The following is a 21,804-nucleotide window of genomic DNA, read 5'->3' on the forward strand; positions in this document are numbered from 1 at the left end:
AGCTCTCCAGTCCAAATCTCAAACTGAAGAGTTTCTGGTATTTATCAAAGGACACATGAACATGTGGGTGCCACTCTGCAGAGGATTCCTCTCCTGGCTGACCCAGAGACCATCACCCTGGGCATGCTCAGGTATGGGAGTGTTTGAGGCAGCCTTCAGGTGCTCCAAAGCAGCACAAACCTGAAAGCTCTGCTTGCTGGTCAGTTCATATTTCACTCTGACCATCCTCTCCTCCTGTCCCCTCTGAGCGCTGTGATCTTTCACTTTCACCCAAATTTCCCCACGGTGGCTGTTCATTAAATTGCTGACACTCCTCTCCCCATCCTGGGATGAACTCGCTTTTCCCTGTTTCAATCACAATTCTCATTAGATGCTGGGAGATGATGTTTGGTGTCTGAAAACGTTAATGAGACAGGTTGAGCGCCTTGAAACAAGCGCATGAAGGAGGGGGAAATGAGGTGTGAATCCAGGCTGAAATTGGGGCTGCTGGAGGAGCCAACACATTCACTACCCAATTACAAACAAAAGTGGGGGGGAAATTTGTTTTCCAAGCATGGATTTGTCATTTTTTATTCACTTTTCTAGCTAATTACAAAAAGCTTGCACAGCAAGGACTTCCAGGAGAGGATGAGGGTGTTTGAGCTGTGCTGGGCAGGAGCTGTGCTAGGAGTGAACTCTGGCCTGCTCACTCTATTTAGCAAGCTCTGAGATGTGTAAGTGTATTATCTGCTAGGCTGCTAAAGAGCGCTTAGGGAGGATTTGTGGGTCTGTGGGAAGGACAAAGAAAAATGTTTTCTAATAAATTATTCACAGCCTCACAATCCCTTTTGGGCAGATTGTTGCTCTGTTTGCCCCAGCGCTTCCCGGCTTCTCTCTCGGCATTCACACGCAGAGTTTCTCACCTCCAGAGAGCAGCAGAGATCTCAGGCAGGCTGCTGCAGCTAATGGTGGCAATTAATAACTTGTCATAATCCCGAGGATGAGAGGGAGGGCTCGCCATCAGCAGTCAGGTCATGGCGCTTCTCTAAAGCAAATGAGGTGCAGGTGTTGTCCAGATTTAAGAGCTTTGCTCTGCTCTCAGTGCACTGCGGTGCCAAGGCCCAGCCCCAGCATCACCCTCAGGTACAGAACTTGCTGCAGGAGTTTTCATGCTCCAGGTGCACAGGCGTTTTCCAGCCTTCCCCCCCTCCACCGCTGCTCATTAGCGGCGGAGAGGAATCCTCGGAACGTTTCAATAAATCATAGCCCTGTGCAGTTCATCCCAAACCTGCAATTGCAGCGTGCCCAGGTATTTGCACACACCAGGCAGAGCAGGGAAGCTTTATTTTGCATTTGTAAACAGAAATGGGTTTGGAAGGGGACGTGTTATCTTTGTCTTTTAATTGAACGTTGTGGATAAATGGCTTGGCTGCCTAACAGAGGCTCAGGTCCACGTTCTCTGCTCAAGCTTGAGAAAATGAAACCTCATTATGCCTTTGGTTAAACAACGGACTGGAGAATCACTTCTTTCCTAGACAGCTCCGTTGGCTTCTCCTTTTTCCGTTGCTGTGGGTCAGTTCTGCTTGAAATGAACCAAGTTTACAAATCTCTGCTGGTTTGTACACTCCTATTATGCAGACTAGGTTATGCATTTGTAACTGTCACGCGAGTCAGGGTGATCCAGCGTTCTCATCTGACCCTATTCATTTAAATGGGAGCGTCTTGTTGACATTGATTCATGTTATAACTTATATCGATGCATTATAATCCCTTTGTGTCACCCCACTGGTTATTTCTACTCAAATGTTGTGAATAAATGCTGGCAATAACGGTCAGTAGGATTTGGAGCTGTTTTAAGGGATGTGGAGCCCACCTGAAGTCCCGGATTGGTGCCTCCCTCGTGCTGGCTGTTTCTCTGGAAGACAATTAACATGCAAAGTATCCCATTCCTGTGCATTTGCATGGCAAAGTGTCTCCTGGCTTATTAATAATTTGGGGCTGTGCATTCCAAATGTACATTGCACTCAACTAAAGGGATAAGTAAACACCATTATGCATGCATGTAGGTCTTTATCAAGGTGTGGTTGATAATGTTTTAAAGCAGAACTATTTCTCATGAAAATAGCTCCTCTTAATAGCCTCTGTCTCTCTATTGTGCTTCTTAGTGAAACATAAATCACTAATATGTTTTCAGCTGCAAACTACTCTCTTTTTCCATTGTATTCACAGATTTAGTGGCATTTCAAATAGATAAACACAAGCAACATCTATCAACACTACAAAAAGGGGGCCTTAATCAAAGCTCCAGGTCCCAGGTCTCAGCATCTCCATTTACCTTGAGATAAATCCATTGGTGTGACCACCACTGCACAGGGTGACAAATCACCCCAGTCAGCTGAGCAGTGCAAGGGCTTATTGGCCTTTCTTTAAGTGGTCTTACCCTTCAATGAAAAGGATGGTGCTTGTCAAGCAGGGCCAGATTAAAGTTAGACAAAAAGAAATGATCTGTTATTAGAAAACTCCGATTGAGAATCACAAAACAGGAAAGAAATATGAATAAGAATTTACAGTGAGGATGCTCCCCCCACCTTTCCTCATCCTCCCCCAAGCAGAAATTAACTTTAATTACTTTCCCAGCTTAGCACATGATGAATGTCAAGACAACGAGGCATTAACATTAAATAAATATGTGGCTCTGGGAATGTGCCTGGTGGAGCAGAGGACAAGGGCAGCCTGAGCCTGGTGGGGCCTGGGCTGGAGCTGCTCCAGCTCAGGTGTGGCTGGAGAGCATCACTCAGTGCTTCCTGCAGGGATGGCAGGGCTGGATCTTCAGCAGGGAACAGCTCTGGAGAGATCCATGGCACCACCTTTGGGAGCAGCCCTGTCTGAGCAGGGATCTGGAACTGGGAGAACTGGGGCTCAGAGGGAGGGGGTGACAGAGCCATGAGCAGAGGCATGGCCTGCTTGATCAAAGGCCTCTTGGTGCCAAGGGCAGCTTGGAAAGGTTTCTGATGCTTCCAGGAGCACATTCTCACCTTGTTTGCAATGGCATAACTGCAGGAGCATCAAAACCTCCTGTCAAGGTTGGCCTTTAATATTTTAGTTCACATAGTTCCTAAAAGAAACTTGAGATTAAAAAAACCCACATGCAGATAAGGTAAAGCCTCCTGAATGTCATTAAATTCTCTCAATAAATAATGGGAAAATTCTTCCCTCAAAGAGTACCCAGAGGCTCTGCTTTGTGCTCTGGTGAGCCACACAAATGTAAGACTGTGTTTTAAAAAAATCCTGCTTTTATAAAGGAGGAGGCAACAACTTTTCAGAAAGAAAAATTTCAGAGCAAACCTGCTTGGAAAATGGAGCAAATATTTGCCCATCCAATCAGTTTGTTTGCTAAAGAAATTCACAGTGAGGGTCTAGTGAGGTAGTAAGAGGAAAAAGAAGGAAATTATCCATGTTTAGATTTTTTCATAGAGCCAATGTATATGGCTGGGTGCATGGTCATGAGGTTTTGTTGGTTTTTTCCCCATACCAGTGAGATTCATGCATTTAAAATGCACTTGGTTTTTCATGACTTCATAGAGCACTATGGAAAGATTAATTTTCTGTAATCATTTGATTTGATAAATGTCTACACAGCCCAGCATAAGTTTATTTTCTACTTATCCTGATCCTGAAATTAGTTGCTAAGGGTACTCCAGGGAAACACTTCCATAATTATAAATAGGGCCTGACAACAGACATTTACAATTGCAATAATGTAAAATGGTTATATTTCACCTCAGAACAGAAAATGCACTGGTAGGGACACACAAAGGAAGAGTGTGCAGCTTCCCTCTGCTTAAATAGACATGGCCTGGCCTGGCAAAAATGTCCATAGTGTCTGCTCTTCATGAGTTATCTCAGATTTGTAGGTGTGGAGAGTAAGATACAGAGAAATTAAAGGACTTGCATGAGATGACAGCAGAAGCAAACAGCAGAGATAGGGAAAGGTCAAAGCTTCCCAGCTCCTGAAATGGAGAGAAAATTGTGCTCTGGCACTTTGTGAAGTGATCAAAATTAGTGTTTGGGTTGGTACCTGCAAAGCTGTGTCCAAAGCCCAGGGAAACCCCGGGGATGAAGGGCTGGGTTCAGCACGGCTGGGTGGTGAAGTTATCTGCACATGCAGCAGCAGCTTTGTGCCTCAGCACCAGGAGGGTGTGTGGGGCTGCAGCACCAGGTGACCTCTGAGGTGACCCCTGAGCTGTCAGCAGAGCTGAGGCACAGCCCTGGTGCAGCAGCACAGGAAAATACACAGAAAAATAGCATTTCGAAGCCTTTAGGGCTGTAAAGTGCTTTGAAGAGGCCCAGAACATCCTGTAGGTGGAGAATTATTGGCCACAGTCCTTAGGTGAGGCCAAGCAGCAGGAACAGATGGACTGAAGCCAGTTTGTCCTTCCTTGTGCCAGCACCCAGGGGCTGTGGGACACCTGCAGCTGCAGCAGGGAGGAGCCCAGAGCTCTGCTCTGGAGCACTGTTTACTGCAGACCCTGTTTGCTCTTCTATGGGGCACCTCCACCAAAAGGCACAGCACAGACAATTAAAAAGTGTCATCCCTAACTGCCTTTTAATGCAGTCCCAGTTATTGTGGTAGTCCAGATATAATAAAATATCCATTTAAAGATACCAGTTGTACAGATATAAAATATCAAGTAATGCTCAGAAGTTTAGGGAACATAATAATTATCTGATAAAATGTCTAATATACATAGGCATAGCCTTAAACTGCCATGGTGATTGCACAGTAATTTAATATAAATTGATTAAGTACATTTTTACTGATGCCTAAAGACTAGTCATAGCATGGGAAATGATGTTTTGTTATCTGCTGTTACTAAATGCGCAGGGTTTGCTGAAATAAATCCAAGAGCTGCCTTTGAGGCACAATATTTAAGCATTTTCCAGCTGCTGTTCCTGAACTCCAGGTTGAATAAATTTACCAGACACCCCACAAAGACTTTCCCAGTCCAGGGGGTTCTGTCATCCACAAGGACAGGGCACACCAAGGTACAACAGAGCAGCAGAGTTGTCCCAGCCTTCAGAAGAAAACTTCTTGTTACTTTCACCAGCACAACAGAGGAGAATTCTCACATTCCTCATTCATGTAGGAAAAAAATCTTTTGCCTGGTGGATGATTAAAGGCAGTATCTCGTTTGAAGCAGGATACAGAAATAAAGATCACTTCAATTTACACCTCCCAGTTGTTAAGAAATTTCTTCTTGATCTGCAAAAAATGAACCCCTGGACAAGCATAACCCAGCAGATCATTAGGTTATTTCCTATTATGAAAAGGACATGAATATTATTAAAATGTAACTATAAATATTTATGCTGATAGAAACCCCACTATTGCTGCTATTATTTTTACTGTAATGCCCTAGAAGAGATGCCAAATAATGGCAGGATTCAAGAGGTCACTGGAGGTAAAAGGGGAATTTTTCTGGAGTTATCATTGCTGAATACAAACTGCCAGGGAAGGTACAAGGATTTTTTCACATCTGAAAAGTCACAATTTCTCTTTTAAGAAGAGAACATATTCTCTTTTAAATCTTTAAAGATCATCTGTTCTGCAGTGCCTGCAAATCATTACAGTTTCATACTGGTTTGCCAAGCAGAGAGCTCAGCTATCCATTTTCCTGCTGAGCTCTTCCCATCTTGGCTCAAACCCTCACCTTCCCTGCCTTGTTCACCCCAACCTCTGTGCAATATTCTGCGAGCAAAAGTGGAATTTGGAAGAGCTGATGTAAAACAAAGTGGTGATAATTGCAAATCTTGTGTTTTGAGTTTGAGTCAAGGGCCTTTTCTGAGCTGAATCTGAAGAGGGGGGAGATTTTGGCAAACTCCCCCACAAAACATGGACTGTGGAGAAATGCCCCTTCCATGGACTCAGCCTGAGGTCTGTCAGCTATTGAAGGAATTATTGCTTCAAAGACAGACTCAGAAATTAGCAATGCTGAGTGGATTGAGTAACTCAGGGGGTTTTCTGTTCATGGGCAAAAGAAATGTTCATTCTTTATAGAAATCCTAAAGAAGGACGTTTTCTATGAATCTTGACCCTTCAGTTTTGCCTGATTTAGAATACAATTAAGAATTTTTGGCATTATAGGAACAAAACCTAATTAGTTCAAACAAAAAATACTAGCATGGCCTCAGAGTCAAACCCATAGTTTTATACAGCACAAGGTATATTGCAACTGTAGGGTTTGGGCTCTCTGAAAGACCAGAGTGAGAAAAATCACTTTCCAAGGTCTTCTGTCAAAGAATCAAATCTGAGAGACCAGAGTCATAATGAATGTGAGACACCTCAGGGAGAATTTGGGGGCCTTTTACTCTCTAGAATTTTTTGATTCTTGCTCTATGAAATGCAGGTTAAACTCTTACCTCAGTAATTAACAACTCACTAATTCATGTTGTAAAGTGCTGTGATCTTAAAAGTATTTCCCAGCCCAAAGCAATCCGTGCAAACACAAGGCTGGGTAGCAAAATGCTGTATTACAAATAGGAGTGTGAAGACAATTTCACAGTTAACCTGGTAAATGCGTTTATTAAACCTGGTAAATTCTTTATTTTGTACCTGAATTTCAGTTTCTTCCCAATAGCAATGGATACCTCCTGTTTTTCCTCCCTTCTTTGCTGGGTGTTTGAATGGGGTGGAATTTTACCAGCAGATTATTCCAGCTGCTGTTGTAAACCACAGATTGCCAACAAACTCTGGAGTCCAGAATTTCTTCCTCTTTAAATTTCTTTATGGGGCCGTGTCCCATCCAAGGCGAGCAGCTGAGTCTCGGCTTTTGGTGCTCTTTGCAGTGCAAGCAGCACAAACTTCAGGGCCATCAGGGAGGTTCTTAACCCGGCTCTCAGGAGTGCTGGGATGTTTGGGTCATTCTCGCACCTCATTAGCAGGGAAGATGCTCTTTGGTTTGCTCTGCTAAATTTCACCTTTTATATAAACTGCTCCGAGATGGGGAAACTGAGTCAGCAAAAACCCAGCGAGCAGCCAAAGCCAAGGAACGGCCACATTTCTGTGAGCTCAGTGCAAACTTGTTTTATTGAATTTTACTTTTATATGCCGTATTAACATCTCATTTGCATACAGATTGCGCTCCATCTTCGCTCGAAAAGCGCACAGTCAGCAGTTCTCCTCCGCGGCCGAGGAGTGGCACAGCAGCATTTAAACACCCCTGGTAAATCCTAAAGCAGGATGCAGGAGCTTTTGGTCAATCTGCTTCCTTGGCTATCAGATGTATTTATCTTTCCCTTCCCAGTGCCATTGGCTAGGGGCTGATTTTATTTATTCCTTTTAGGATTGTTGGAATGCTTCAGTTACTCCAGGAGTGCTCAGGAAACCCAGAGCTCTTCTCACCAGGTTTCCCTGCTCCTGCTGTCCTTCTTGTGGGAGCAGCAGCACAGGAACAGCTCTGCCAGGCCAGAGCTTGGCCACAACCTTCTATTTACCAGAGGAGGTGAACACTTCATCTCTTCTTGCTGATACCGGTGGTAGAATTGCATTAGAGCCAAGCAGAGAGCCCAGAACGAAATGAATGTAAATAACCCAGCACAAGCACTGGAGCAGCTGGATATGATCCATTACCATAACACAGATTTTTCTACATGTACATAGATAATTCCCAGCTGCCCTTATTTTTTTTTTTTTTCAACAATCAGCTCTTCATTGATGAGTTCTGATAATTCTATTTGGAGGCTAAGGAAATAAATATACCTCGCAGGCATTAGAGCACACGACAGAAATGACTGTGTGGAATTAACAGTTGGTATCTGCCATGCTGGAATAATAGAGATGAGAGGGGCAATACATAAATACAAATAGTGAAAATCACTTGGCAGCGATTGATGGTCTAACTGCCCTTATGTAGTCATGGTGAGGTTTGGTTTTTTTTGGTTTTTTTTGGCGAAAACACGGGAGTTTTTTGGATGTTGTAATTAGTGCTGGCAGGCAGCAACGCGAGCCATCGCCTCTTGCACTGTGACTAAGTGATAAATAATGTGGATATGCTGAGGAAGTTTCAGAGCTGCGTTCCCAAAATCTGAGCCTCTGGAGGCTCCGTTCAGCCCCGCACTTGGGGTTTGGTTTTGTTAAATACACCCAAGGCTCTTGTCCCGCCGCTGTGGCATCAGTGCTTCAGACGCAGGATAACAATCAACTGCTAATGGCACTAATTAGGGGCCGTGGGGCTGATTTATACCTTTTGTCACTGTACAAGCAGTGGAAGTGCTGAGGTTTGCAAGGATAACAATTATTGGTTCGGGTGATGATCTTTTCATCAAAGGCAGACAACTGATTTTTAACTGTCAGGATTCAGAACTGGGCTCAGGGAAAACATTCCAGTGAGTGCAACCAACAGTCCAAACACTTGTTCATAATTCAGCTTTGAAAATAAATCCATAACCAAAAAAATATGACAAAGTGGGAAGGTTGTGTGGCAGATAAAAACTCCAGTTTGTTGATTATTTGCCTTATCTAAATATATATATGATATTATTTATATACTGTATAATTTATTTTTCGGAGACAGAAGTACCATTAATAGCACTAAGTGTTTCTTATCTGAATATCTCAAATGTTAGTGAGTGAAATTTCTTTGTACTCTCAGCAGAGGTAATGGGAAGCAGCTGATAATATTCTCAACACAAGTCTGTACCCAGATTATCCCTAAATTCTCTAGTTATTGGAACAACAGCACACATTCCTCTCAGATAGCCAGTTGTTCATTCTGAATTAGAGATGTGCACACAACAGGATTTGAATCCTGATTTTCCTCTCTCCTAAGATCTGAACTTTGCCACCTCATGTTTGGCAGTGTCAGTGTGTGTCCCCTGTGGTGCCCAGGAGCTTCTGTTGACAAACATTCCCCTCTGGAACAGCTTCATAACCGTGGGAGAGAAGGAAAACCCATCCACAGATAAAACTTATCCTACAACACACCTGCCTTGGCCTAAAGAGGAAAATTCCTCAGCCCTCAGGTTCTGGTTCTGCACTGTTGGTGTGCAAGGCAGGATGACCTCCAGGAAAAGAGCAGGATGTGTTTGAGGAGAGGCAGGAAATGTGATAGTCTGGAAGCTCCGAGTACAAGATCCAATCTCTCTCCATGGATGGCAAGAGCATGTCAGATGTAATGGAATATTAAGAGAAGGAACCTATTGCAGGCTCAGGGGACTTGAGTAAGGCAGCATTAAAAACTTTACTGCTATTAAATCTCGGGAAGCTGGAGATAATTTTGCTTTAGAGGAGCGTGGCTGCTGGTGTGGTTAAAAATGCTATCGAAAAATCCACTCAGGAGGAATCCCTCAATAAAACAGAAACAATTGGGGCTACATTGGAAGTTCCTGCTAAGGAAAACATCATTTGGCAGAGAAGATTGGAGAGGCTGCAGAGTGACAGCAGAAGTGGAGTTTTAGGACTGCAAACGGGAGCTGAGGGAAATGGTGGAAAGACTATTGAGACTTTATTAACTGCTACATTGGGGATCAGAAAAAGTGCTCCCCACAGAGAGGGAAAAGCCTTTCCCAGAGCTCTGAAACATTTGGCATCAGCTGCTGTGCTCGGGAGAAGGATGAAACCATTCTTGTTTTACCTGAAAACCTGCAAATTGCACTCACAGAGCAGGTAATCAACAACAAAAAGACATTTCCTGCCAGCAAATGTTTTCATACAGGAGGTTTTGTGCTCTGAGAAAATTGTGACGTGTACAAGTATCAGAGAAACTGAAAATTGGGTCATATATAAATTCTTAAAAGCTGCCTTCTGGTTTGATTACTGGGGAGCTAATGACACCACATTCCCTGACTCCCCCTGGATTCTGGCATTCAGCCACCAGCCTTAGTTAATCCTTCATCCAGTACATCTCCCTTGCTAAGGACAAGGGGGGGAAATCAGTATATTAAGAAGAAAATAAAAATATTTGGATATATTTGGATTTCTTTTTCCTAATTTAAGACATGACAGAAGACACAAAAGGCTGTAATTTTATTCCTCAAAAATTTGGCACTGACTGGATACTTTTGCTAAAGGGCAGGAATGTGGAGTTGCTGTTTTTATTTGTTTAGCTTTTTATTTTATTTTTGTGGCACTACTCAGGTTACAAAATACCCCAAATTGGGATAAATATAGGCTGAGCAGAGCATCCCTGAGAGCAGCCAGAGGGGAGAGAAACACTCAGTGGTGGGAGGCAGTGAGGGAATATGGAAGTTTTGAAAAGCTGAGTTTTTAAAGAACTTTTTTAATGTCTGGATCTAATGTCCTCTCTAAAATCAGGAAGTTGCTGCTGGCACAGTGGGCTCTGGGGGATTTCTGTGGTTTGCTCTTCCCTGAGGTCTTGCTGTTCCTGGAGATCCCAATCCCTTCCTTGGCTCTGTCTGGGAGGAGTTTGGGGCTGTCCCCAAAGCCCTGCAGGGTTCCACACATCCCTTGGGGCCCAGGACCTTTGAGGGGCCTCCTTTCCTGGAGGCTGAGCTGTCCCAAGGACTGCAAGTGCCTCATGGATCTCTCCTGCCATGGCTCATCCAGTGGAGATTCCCATTTCTGGGCACTGCAGAGCTGCTGACAAGGCAGAAAATGGTAGAAATTTCCCATTTTTAGATTCATTCTTCATTTCATCTGCTGTCCTCAAAGTCTTACTGAGAATAAAGGAAAAATATCCTTGTCCTGTGCCTAGAACCAACAATTCTGCTTTTTCAAAGATATTTTTTTTTAATTTTAGCAGGGAGAATGATCTTCCATTACCTTACATTGAAGATAAAGGTAAAGAAAGAGCAGGATTTTTATCAAAATCCTCCTTCAAAGCAACTCTGCCCCTTTCCTGCTCCAGCTGTGAGATCTATAACATGAAGTGTAAGCAAGGGACCCCATAACAGCTGTCACAGCATCTGAAGACTTTCCTTCCTCAAAAGAAACCTACTCTGGTATGGAAACATAAAAAAACCCAGAAAGGCAATTTTAACAAAAAGAAAAGTCCTTTAATGAATTGCAAATAGACTGTAAATGAGCCCAGAAAAAAACTGATGGGGTGAACAAAGTACATAAAAATCCCCTGTGCATTCACTGTTTATAAATCAAGCTCTCACCCACCATGCCTGGAAAAGACATCCAAAGGAACAGATCAAATTACATAAAAGGTCAGGGAATGTAAAATACTGAACAGACTGTTATGGGATCATCTTTAATCTTCTCCACCACCTAAAAACTTGTGGGGAGGGGTAAATGATGGTAAATGAATTGAGGAAGCTAATGAGAATTTTGGATAGTAAAGCCAAACCCAGGATGCATTTTGTTCATTTGGAAGCTCTGGCACTTGCTGGAAATTCTGTCCAGTTACTGAAGACATTGGGGAAAGTAATTTTTCTGCTTAAATTTCTTAATGTACTATTGACTTAAAAAAACCCAACAGAGTTTGAAAGTTTGGTGACATTATTTAATAGCCAGAACTGCTGATTTGGTTGTTGCCCAACTCCTTTGGGGTGCTGTTAGCACTGTTTTAGGGTCACAAATCCCATTTTCTTCCTGCATCCTGCCTACTCCAGGCAACAGCTGAGGTAGGGAGTTCTCAAATCAGAAGTTAAAGGGAGATATCCCATTCTGGCTGAATATTTAATTTCTCTCTATTTGGACACAATAAAATGTGATTTGATCCTCACTTCTGGGTACTCAGAATTCTTCCCACAGGGAGTATAGGAGCTGTAGAGGAGGATCCCCCTTTCTCTCTGCTTTGTTCTTTCTCTTTCTTCTCTCACTTGTTCATCACTAAAAAGAAATTCTTAATTTGAGCTTATGGAGTCCTGGTACAGTTGTAGAGAATCAGGAGTTTGGAGGTTTAATGTGCTGGGTTTCTATTGATGGAATGAGAGTCTCTGGGAGGTGACACTTGGTTTTGGTTTCATTTACTTGGGGTTACTTCCCTCAGGTCTTCCCAGTGACAAACCCACCTCTAATGAACCTTTTATTTTATATTTTACACGTATTTTTTCTATAGGAGAGAAAATAGAAATTACCTCTTTCATCCCAATCCACTTTGTTTACTTTTTTTTGGTGAGCTAGGTAAGGGCAGATTTCCTTAGTTACCTGTGTCTAAGTGTAACATCTCTTAGCTGTCAGTTCATGATCATTTGAATGAAAAATCATTGAATCACTTGAATCTAAAACCCATGGAATCAAAAGTGTCCCATTGCAATCTAAAGCATCAGGGGTGTGACAAGGTGGGAGGTGTTACATGCCAGGAAACAGAAACCCTCTTCTTTGAAACCTGGATAATTCAAAGAGACTCAAAATTCAGCATCCTCATTTTATGATGGTGAGTTCAACAAAATCGTGATCTTAATCTAAAATTTGTTACTTAGGTGCCTCCTTCACTGGATTTTTCCTTTTTAGAAATCTCTTTAATTTGTCTGCTATTTATCTAATTTTTCTTATTTATTTTCTTAATTAAAAAATTAACAAAACTAGCTCAAAATGAAACTCTGGCTTTGTTCTGCTAATGATAGGATGAGCCCAGACTGGTCTCTGAATTTCCCTCCAGAGCTTTACTCACCTGCAGGTCCCCTTCCAGTGTCCTGTGCAGATTGTGACAACTGTGACAAGTGATCCCAGCCACCCCTCCAGCAGCAGAGTTCCAAAGGCACATTCAGGACAAGCCTGGCTTGCCAAGCAGTCCTACTTGAATATGCCCAAGATATTTTAATTGGGATTTTTCCCCAGGAATTTCTTGTCCATACACATTTTTCTTGGGACATGTATTATTTGTGGGTGTTTTTATCCAGCTGCATGCACAGCCGTGGATTTGCTCTGTGGGTGTCACATGTTTTGCACTTAGTACTGGGAGCTTTTCATATTTTTTCTCTGGGAACATGCTGTGATAGCTCCAGTATTTCAAAGAGCATGCAATCCAAAATCTGTCAGGAGGAAATATTTCTTTAAGGATGAAAATGTTTTTTTTGTTAACTTTCTCAATCTCTCATCCATTCAGCTCAGTGGTGAACGTACATCCAAGCTGTTGCTGGGCTTGGGGTGGGACTTCTGTTGATTCCACCCTTTTAAACAAGAGCTAACAAGAGGGATGCCAAAGTTTGAAGAGGTTCCTTCCCCAAAAATAAAGTTTTAAAAGTTACAAATCAGGCAACTGATTTATAACCATCCTTAATGAGTAACTCTTGGCCTTGCAAGGAAACAACATTTATTGTCTTGTCATATTAGTCTGGAGTGATTCTGCATGCCCCAGGAAGACACTCAGGGAGAGGAATCCATGCCATTTCTATGGCATCAAAGCCTCGTGGGGGTTTCCAGGTGACTGAATTCAGATTTATTGTTGGTGAACTTGGCTGCCAGCGACCTATTTAATTCTAAATTAGCATCTCTATTGCAACGCTTAGCTCTTCCCTGCGCTTCCCAAACATTCACTAATTTGGTCTCACACCGTGCCTCAAACAGGAAACGGGACAATGAGGTGTGGGACCTTCTCTCTGTCCTTTCAGCTGTACCGTTATTATTGCCTGGCTTTTCTGGGGCCATGTAACGAAAGAAGACAAAGCCCATCAGTTTATTGGGAGAGAAATGCAGCTGAGAGCAGCCCTGCCCCAGCCTGCACTCTGAGCACACAAACCCAACTGAGCAAAACCTTCCACAGCCACCAATGAGCTACAATCTGTCGAGTTTTATCTTCTTTTTTTTTTTCTGCCAAGGTGGGGATTAAATGCACAAGATGGAATTTCTCGTTGGGACTCAGATGTTTGTTAGTTCTTATCTCTGTCACAGTCTCAAACCCTGAGTTCTGCAGCACTTCACTCTGACAAACTGAAAATGGAGCCCCATCTCTCTCTACAAGGCCTTTGAAGGATAAACTGTCCAATTAAGAAATGACACCTCAATTATTTTCACTTTTGACCCAATAACCAACCACCCATGGCTGCAATGGGGACTTTTTTATCCAATTGCACAAAACCACCCAAACCCATGGAGAAGAAGGTGAAGAAGAAGGAGAAGAAGGACCAGCCTCCACCCTAAGACCTCCATCTTGCTTTATATCTATTACTGTATTCTAAACCCTTAAACTCTCAGTTTCCCACCCTGAGATGTCACACACTTCTATCCAAACTGCACACCCACAATCCCAGTTCTGCCATTCCTTTCTGGAAGCTTCTCCACAGCCTCAGGTCAGTGCAGTGCTCACTTGGGGGTCAGTGGTGGCAGCACAGAAAGTCTGACATTCTCAGTACCCTGGGCTCCAACATCAATCAACTGATTCTTCTCAACAGCTCTGAGTTGGTCATGTTCCTTGAACCAAATTTTGATCCGTTTAATAAAATCCCTGCTGCTCGTCACCTTCTACAGCTTAAAAAATAGTTTCTAAAGTGAATTTAAACCTGTGCTGAATATATGGAATAGATCCACATTTTCTCTGACAGTGGTTTGCAGTTCATTTGTATCTGACTCCAGAATTATCCTCTGTGTCTTGTATCACGTCTGATGCACAATGAGGAGATGTTTGTAGTATTTTCGGGTTTAAAAACTCACTCATTAATAGCAGATGTTGAACTATGAGAAGTGTTAAAGATGGATAATTGCTTCCAGTCAAAAAAGTTTTGGAACACCTTGATTTTAAAATATCAGTTACCTTACCAAAAGAAAAAAAAATAAAAGATCTTTTTGGTGTGTCCTAATCCCTTTGGTAAGTTCAAAGTATAATTTTTCTATGTTCTCTTTATCTTCATTCCTGTTTAAAAATTTGAATACCACTAAGGTCATGCTTCAGTCTAGAGAGGCTTGGATCTCCATTTTCCTCTCTCTGACTTCTTAGAGGAGCAGTAAGTACTATAAAATATTCTGTGCCATTCTAACTAATCACCCCTCTGGCATTCTGAGCAAATGCAGGTTAATGGTGAATCTTTTAATATTTCTATTAATTACATATATTATCCTAATAACTCTATTGTCAATTTTTCATTGCTAGGTAATGACTAGAGCTGGGTTAGCTGTTCACAACTACCCATGGATTTAAATGAAAGGAGGAGCTTTTGTTTGGTTGTGAATTTCCTGCTGGCAAAGCCTAATTCCTGCAAACATATTTGTTACATGAAATCAATTTAGGGATGTTCTGTGCAGGTGTGAGTGAGCACAGGCAAATTCATCACTGCTGCTCTGGACTGGGGCATTTACACAGGGTGTGGAGAAAGGGCTGTGGTTACAGGAATTAATATTTGAAGTAGTTTCCAACCTGAGCATTTTATTAAACATGGCAGGAGTATGGATTGAAATGAGAACTCAGCTGGAGCATTGGGGTTTTTGGGGAGCCTCTGTGCATTTGCTTAAATCCACAACTTGAAGTTCAGAGGAGGGGAAAGCTTCAGATTTGAGCACTACAAAGGGGAGGCAGGAGATGGGATAATTCAATCAGCCACAGTGATTCTTATTCTAATAAAGTTCCCTGTTTGGAGGGGCAGGAAAGGGCTCCTGCCACAATTGTCCGTGTGTTCCGGTGCCTCCCACCATAACGAGCTGGAACCAGAGCTGCAGCCAATTCAATAGGACCTGTGGTTTGATGAGCCCACAGAAAGATCTGAACATAAGGATTGTTTCACAGAACCTGGGCAGCAATGAAGCTGAAAATATCGATTCATAAATTTCCCAGCAAGATGAGAGAAACTCTGCAGTCGTTGCCGAGAAGTTGATGAACATTTCCAGCCCCAAATACCATTCACTGATGGGAGTGTTTGTATGGAAAGGCAAAGAGACACAGAAAGGCTTTAATGTGGCAGTGTGTGAACAAGCAGAGGAAAATGTCCTCAAGGAAACACTAACAGAAAAATTTTAAAGAAGGAATCCTAGGGAAAATCACAACTCTTGGTTTGACTTTGAAAAAGCCAGTGCAGCTGTCAGCACAGTCCAGGGGAGTGAGAAGTTACCCCAGGAATGTGCTGAAAGACTGATGCAAGGAGAGCTGCAGGAACTCCCAGGTGTGAAAGGAAGGCTGTTAAAATGCCTTTTTCCCCCTGAATTTAATTTCTCAGCCAGAAATGTACCAGGTAGATGAGGCAAAACAAAACTGGGAGGCTGGCTGGAGTGTGAGGCAGCGGTGCTGGGAGCTGAGTGTGGATGTTGGATGATTTCAAGGTCCCTTCCAACCCAAGCACTCTGTGATTCCCTGACTCTCTGCTGCAGTGCTGCAGTGGTTGGATTTTAGATGCCCTGATTGGGGTTAGAAGTTGACAAACACATCTCAGACAGTCCCTGGATCTGGGGTTAGGAGCTTGTCCATGATGAGGAAGCAGAGGGACACCACCCCATGGATTGTCCTGAAAAATGCCACAATCCCTGGCCCAGGTGCTTCAGGCTCACTGGACATGTCAGTCATTTTCTTCATGGACGAGAGTTTTCCAGGCTGCTCATGGCTTCTGGAAATCCCAAACAAATGTCAGGAGAAGCAGTAGGGCACTGGGTGAAGTGGGAAGGCAATAGAAAAGGGAAGAATCACAGTTCTTTCATATTTAAAATCGATTCAAATAGAGAAGTGGCGGTGATTTATAAACTTGAGGAAGGTTAGCCTTAATCTCCAGCTAGACATTTTCATTGCCTGAGTAAACTTTGAGCTCATACGAGCTACAGAGGCAGGAATTTGGTATTAATAGAGACACTTGAGGCAGTTTTCTTAACTGAACCACCCACGGTGTCAAGGGGCTTTGCCAATGAGGCCTCACAAAATGGTTTGGCTGCTTAGGACAGCTCCAGTCCTGAGGGACCCTCGGTGCTGACAATTCAGCTGCTTCCCAAAATATAGGGAGAGTGCAGAAGGAAATATAATAAAGCAGAAAATAGAACAGCAAATGTGAGTAACCAGCAGAAGTGTACCCCAGAGCTGAAGGAAATCACTGCAGGCTTGGAGGTGCTGGCTAAAGCTCCCAGTGCCCAGAGGTGAAACAAATAAACAAATATTTTTACTTTGCTTTACATGTCTTTACAGTCACACCCACAGGGTTTAAAAAAATTAATTTATAAACGATTCTGCATTTAAATTTTGAGTGAATTCTCCCCCAAAGTATATGCAGCAGATTTTTTCTTAGCTGTAACTTTCTTAGAGAGCCAAGTAACGTAAATGACTTTAAAAAAGCCAATTAAATATATGATTGAATGTCATCCTTGCTGACTGCAGCCTTCATAAGGAACTGGAAATGTGAGGTATTTTTTTACTTAATATTGAACACAGTTAATTAAAAAGGTAAAGATTACATTTTGCTTCAGTTAATTTGAAATAGAGAACCTCCATTTAAACAATAAATTTCGGATTTTAGTTCTGGCAATTAATAGACCAAACTGTGTACTTAAGGTTTTATTATATTGATTCTAAAATAATTAGATTAGCAAACACATTGCAAATATATTATCTAAAACAAATAAGATTATCACCACGCTTTTTGTTATACAGCACAGCAGTAAAACATATCACAGTGTAATCTAGGGCAATCTCATAAAGTTAATAGTCATGGAGCATATATTACATTCTTGCACTAAATGACAAAAGGCAGCATGAGCATCATGTGGACAGAGTTAAATAATTTGTAAAAGTCGGGACAAATCTCTGATGTTCAGCAGATAATTTTAGCCCCACGTGTGTTTACAGGAGCATTTTGGGGCAGCCCTCTCAGCCTCTGCCCCTAAGCTCGTTTTGTCTCCCAGCACACTTTCACATTCCTCCTTGCAAAGCAAATTGTAAAAAGTGTTCCAGCAGCAGTCTGAAAAGCCTTCGGGCTGTTTGAGAGGCCCTTTAAAAAGCATGACATTCAATCAGAGTTCAGCGAGGAAAGTTTTAATGAATAAACTTGGTAAATTAGAGAGCACCGCAGCAGAGTGATTAACTCTCATTTGTGCATCAGTGTTAAAATTAATTAAAACGTTGAAGCCGTAGGAGGCAGGTTCCCTCCTCCAGACCTGCCTTTGCCCTCGGAGCCAGGCTGGACCCAGCAGCGATTCATCTCCCCGGGATGAAGGAGGGCTGAGAGAAAAGCGCAGCCGGGACAAACGTGTTTGCCACGGTGCTGCTCTGCGGGGCGGCCACGGGGGCTCGGCGGCTGTGACACCATCAGATCACACCGCGGGGACAGCCGTGGCTTTAGGGGGGACACCTTCCCTGCCCAGGGGTTTTGTGTCACCGCAGGGGACAGAGGTGATTTCAGCACCCGAGGCGTGCTGGGTTGTGCTGCAGAGCCCAACAGGCTCTCTGTGCTTGCTCCTGGGAACTGGTGACTGGAAATTTCTGTGCCAAGTGTTTGATACAACAATTTAACTTTATACTCATAGCTGTCACCACCTTTACTAACAGCCTTTCTGTGCATCAATTAATTACATGAGAATTAGCTGAACTCTCTGAATATTAAAGAAAAAGGATTTATCTTAGGGCTTTGATGGCCATACATTTTAGCGAGCAATTTTATGTGAAATCATAACATTAAAATCCTGCTTAAGAGAAGAAGAAAACTTGTTCTCTTTCCAAAATCATTTTAGATCTGTTTCCTTCAAGAACCAGGAGCTAGTATTTCTTCCTAGCCAGACCTTTTATGAGGTGGCTGTTTAACAAATCTGTGCTGGTTTGGAATTATAAATGACAGCCTATTTTATAAAGGGAAAAGTCTTCTTTGACAGCAGAACAATATCACACGAGTAACAAATGGCAAATTGTGTCATAGAGCTGAGCAGTTGTTTTCCCATGTTCACCAAGGGCCAGTTATTAATTTTACATTGGTCAGAATTAAGGATTTTGGAGAAATCCATCTGAAACAGAAAGTATGAAAAATCCCTGCTCAATGAAAATTACCATGATTCGCTGTAGATCTATATTCATAACTTTAAAACCTGGCAGTCTTTCCTATTTTTTTCCTCTATAGATTTCTTGTCAACAAGAGTGTCAGAGGTCAATGTCAGAATGCCCCTCTGGCACCCATTAACTATAACCAGAAAACTTGTTCACTATTGATCTACAATGTCTAAATATCTATTATGTTGGATATAAAAGGTGGTTTCATGTCTTTCTAAAACAGATAATTCATACAGGCCAAGGGGTCAGGCCTGGTGATATATTATTGTTTCACTGTATCAGTGAAGTGCAGGAGGGGAGCAGGCCAGGAGAGTGTCACTGACCTCTTGGGGACATGTCCACGTTCCCCAGCACCACCTGGGAAGGTGTTGTGGCTTTCTCAGTGCTCTGAAACTCCTGAACAAGTAGTGTTGAAAATTTTATTTAACTATATCATTATGTCTCCTTTCATTCCCTGGATATTTAGGTTTAATCCCAATTTCCTTAGGAAAGTAGGAAATGCTCTTGGGCCAAAATTTGGCTGGAGTCAAATATTTCCAGTTTCTAGAGGGAATCTTCTCAAGGACTTTTCTCAAGGACTGTTCCTGTCATGGCTGCCAGAGCTGGTGTGAATCCCAAATCTGGGTGGAAGCCTCTGTCCCTGTCCCTGTCCTGTGGTGCAGCTTGGTGTCCGTGGAACTCTTCCTACCATGATGGCCATGCTGCCCTTTGTTGTGGCAACAACAAAAACCACTCAGGGCTCTGCTGCAATGAGATTTTTACAGGAACTGTGCACAGAAAGGGCACTGCCCCGTGAGTTTCAGTTGTCACAGCTCCGGTGACTTCGGCAGAGCGATGGCACTCGATGTCCACAGAGGCTGTGCCCCAGAACATGTGTCAGGCTGTGGCCATAGCTCCAAAATCATGTGTTTTCTGCACAGACACTTGTGTAATATCACATGAATGATTTTGTTTGCTCATATCAACCCATCAAATTTATTGAGGCTCTTTTAATCTCCTCATTGTTTAACTGTTGAGGTGCCTCTGCTCTTCTCAAGGCCCAAATGCAGAGCAGGCACAGCTGCATTTCTTTGTTCTGCTCTTCCTGGAGCACAGAACACCATGAGGGTGGAGGACACAATCCAGGGCTTGGATCCCCCCCAGTCCTGTGAATTCAGCCTTTGAGGCTCCATGGCATTTCCCAGCAGGGAGCTATTTCTTCTGCAGGATGAGCCCCATAACAAGCAAACCCTCTTTGGAAGGCAGCTGATACTCTACTCTTTAATGGAGTTTATGGCCTTCTAGCAAACCCTCCAAAATGGTTCATATTCTTCCAGGCTACATTTTTGAAGAAAGTAAATTGAGATGAATCATGCTAAGATGAGATAGTTAAAATGTCAGGCTCCATAAGTTTCAATGCATCCTTATAGCTCTGAACACTAAAATGCAACTGAACATTGGAATAAGGGAAACAAAAGAGAATCAGATAACTAGTTCTTATAGTGGGGAAAAAAGTAATTTCTGTATGTGCTGCTACACCATGAAAATCCACATAGTACAGTTTTAGAGCTGTACCTTAAAAAAAACAATTGCAGTTTCTTTTTATCACTGGCCTTGGTTACACATCACTGCCTGCTCTACAGCACACTCGAATTGCAGAGTTTCTGAGGCAAACAATACAGCAGCAGCTTTATTTCTGTTTACAAATGTTACCTGGGGGAAATGTGCCTGTACCTGTTGGATAAATTACAAATCATCAGCACTAAATATGACCCACAACAGTGACATAGAGGGGAAGAGGGACTGTGGTCTGTTCATATTTGGTGTTAGAGAGGAGGGAAGTGCCTGGTCAGTGCTGCTGGGTGAATCAGGTAATGAAATGAGGCTGTTGGGCTCTTTAAACTTGAGCTGTGTGGTTCTTCTTCATTCCTTTGCTGGACAACAGCCACTTCTTCATTTCTACTTTGTCATAATATTTACAATCAGTTGAATTTACTACCATTATTGTTTTAAGTGACTCACTGTAGGTGTTGAACACCACCAGAAGTGCAAACCACCAGATTTGTGTCCAGAGGGCCTTCTGGGTTTATAGGGTGCAGAGAAGCCTCGTAGGATTAGTCCAAGCCCAGAGATGATCAGCTGAGCTGACCAAAGGAAACCTTTGATAAGAACCAAGAACAAGGTTCTATTTCTAAATCAGGAGCAAGCCTGTTCCCCAAACCCTCTGCTCCATGTTCCTTTCCTGGGGGTTGGCTGGCACAGCTTTGCTTGCCCAGCTGGTGACATCAGGATGGGTTTCATCCTGCACCTAAACCCACTAGTCCTGATCACAACATGACCTTGAGCTGCTCCCAAGGCCATCAAAGCCTGGTGCAGGGTTTGGGTGTGTTGTAAGCAGATCCCAGAGCTGGGCATGCCAAGGCTTTAGGGATAACACCAGACACCAAATAGAGTCAGGAGAGACAACTGGGGTGTAACTGGAGCCCCTCAAGCTGCTCTGGCTGCAACACAGATGGGCCAGAATGAAGGCTATCACTCCTAGTTTATAGCCATTAGCAATCATGATCTCCCTAATATGAAACAGAAATAATAGTATTATTAATAATAATATCAAACTGACACATTATTAGCCTCTACAGATGGCTCTATTCCTCCTAATAATTTTTATTTTTATTTAATGTTTGGAGATGCTGTAAAAAGGGACTAGTGCTTCCAAATGTGACCTCTGTGGGGTTTAAAACCTACTGAATCAGATGAGATATTAAAGCATTCAGTGTAATGTATGACTTAAAGCTATGTTTTTAAAACTTTAATAGGAAATGTCTGATGCTTTAGATTGCTGTTTCTTGAAGCACAGTAGGCTGAAGAATTTGCTTCAGAGGGTCTCTTTATATCCAGGAAGAGGCACGGTGAGAATACACAGTATGTTCTTCCTTTACCCTGCCTCTAAATAGATGTAAAGGAATGAAGGTGTATTAATAATACATCATGTTTC

Source organism: Serinus canaria, chromosome 8 (genome assembly GCF_022539315.1).
Source record: "Serinus canaria isolate serCan28SL12 chromosome 8, serCan2020, whole genome shotgun sequence".
NCBI classification, from domain to species: Eukaryota; Metazoa; Chordata; class Aves; order Passeriformes; family Fringillidae; genus Serinus; species Serinus canaria.